A 1,830-nucleotide genomic window follows, 5' to 3' on the forward strand; every position below is an offset into this window, starting at 1 on the left:
GGAAACCCTATGAACTTGGAGAGAGGATGAAAGGCACCCAAGCGTCAAGGACTCTCCTTCATAGGGTCACTATGAGTCGCCTGAGACTCGACAGCACTTAACAACAACAACATACTTTAGCTATGATAGGATACAGTGGAACTACCAAATGATGGAGAAGTAGAAAGACCTGGCTTTCAACTTGGATGTGTCATGGGAGTATCACTGGACTGGGCAGTAGTGAGGAATACAAGGTATTAGTGTCATTCAGAGTATTAATGTAATGGCAGAGGCCCAGGTGAAAGAACAGAGTAGCAAACTGTTTAGTGCACCAAAATATTTCGGAGAAAGAACTGTACTGTGAGCTCAGTGGTTCTCTTATCACGTCCAAAGAGCATGCAGCTGAGATAGCTTTTATCATCTTGAGGACCTTTCAGCTGAACGCACATACAATAAATATTCAGCTTTCCCAGAAAGCCTCATTAAAGTTTCTTCCAAATTTGGTGGATGAAGTAATGGCAATGTGAATGTCCTATGCATAAGACAGTACCCGTAGCTCAGCTACCAGTAAAACTAGTTCATATACTCCATTGCAGCTCACAGACACTGCCTTATTTAGGGTAAAATTATGTTCTACAGAGTTTTAAGTAAGAAACATAATTTTTTTAATCAGACTTCCAAGGCTTTCGCTTGAGAAAGCAAAACAAAGGCTTCTTATGAACAAGGCTTCTGCCTTCACCATGACCATGTAATATTTTTCAGTCTGTGTGGCCTTGATCATTCAATTCCTTAAAAAAAAAAAAAAGGGAAAGACGGCAGAAAATAAAAGGGAAAAAATAGGATGGGTGGAATAAGGGACACTTGACTCAAGTTATGTACTAAGCTCAAGTTACTATTTCTATCTGTGGGGGTGGGGGGAAGAACCAATAAAAGAAACAAACTCCTAAAAAAGCAGGCACTCATGTGAAACCTGGAAGGCAACCTAGAAAAGGAGCAGTGTTACCAACACCCACCAACTCCCAAGGTAAGTAGTTCGAGGTAATGTGGTTTGCGCTCAAGAAGTTTAGAGGGGTAGGATGGAAAAAAAAAAAACCACCAAAAAAAAAAAAAAACCAACCCCAACAGTTTAAAAAGGGGTGGGGAACTATGCAGTATTTGTCCTTTTGTGACTGAGATATTTCACCCAGCATAATGTCCTCCAGGGTCACCCATTTTATATAATATTTCATGAGTTCCTTCTTTTTCAATGCAGCATAGTATTCCATTGTGTGACTATACCACAGCTTCTCTATCTATTTGTTTGTTGATGGGCACTTGGGTTGTTTTCAACTCTTTGCTATTGTGAACAAAGCCACAATAAATATGGGTGTGCATATATCTGCTTGGGTGGCAGTTCTGGTTTCTTTAGGGTATATTCCCAGTAGCGAATTTGCTGGGTCAAATGGTATTTCTATTTGCAACTTTTTGAGAAAGCACCATAGTGCCTTCCATAGTGGTTGCACCATGTAGGATTAGGTATTATTTTCATGACAAGATTACAGAAAAAGAAATGCATATTAAAGAGGACTGTGGAGGGGGAGGGGGGTGGAGGGGAATTGTATCACAATGAAAGATTTTTTTTTAAAAAAAAGAGAAAAAGGAACTAGGGGGAGGAGTGGGCAGGGAGGAAAATGTGCAACAATGAATGAATGCGGGGGGAAATTAAATGGAAATGTTATGCTGTAACTATATATGTTGTTGTTATGTGCGGTAGAGTCGCTTGCGACTCATAGCGACCCTATGTACAACAGCCCTAAACTCCGCTCTGTCCTGTGCCAATCGCACCGTCACTGACACTCCCATCCCAATTAT

Source organism: Elephantulus edwardii, unplaced genomic scaffold (genome assembly GCF_000299155.1).
Source record: "Elephantulus edwardii isolate Elephantulus edwardi_28Jun2011 unplaced genomic scaffold, EleEdw1.0 scaffold00042, whole genome shotgun sequence".
In the NCBI taxonomy this organism is placed as follows: domain Eukaryota; kingdom Metazoa; phylum Chordata; class Mammalia; order Macroscelidea; family Macroscelididae; genus Elephantulus; species Elephantulus edwardii.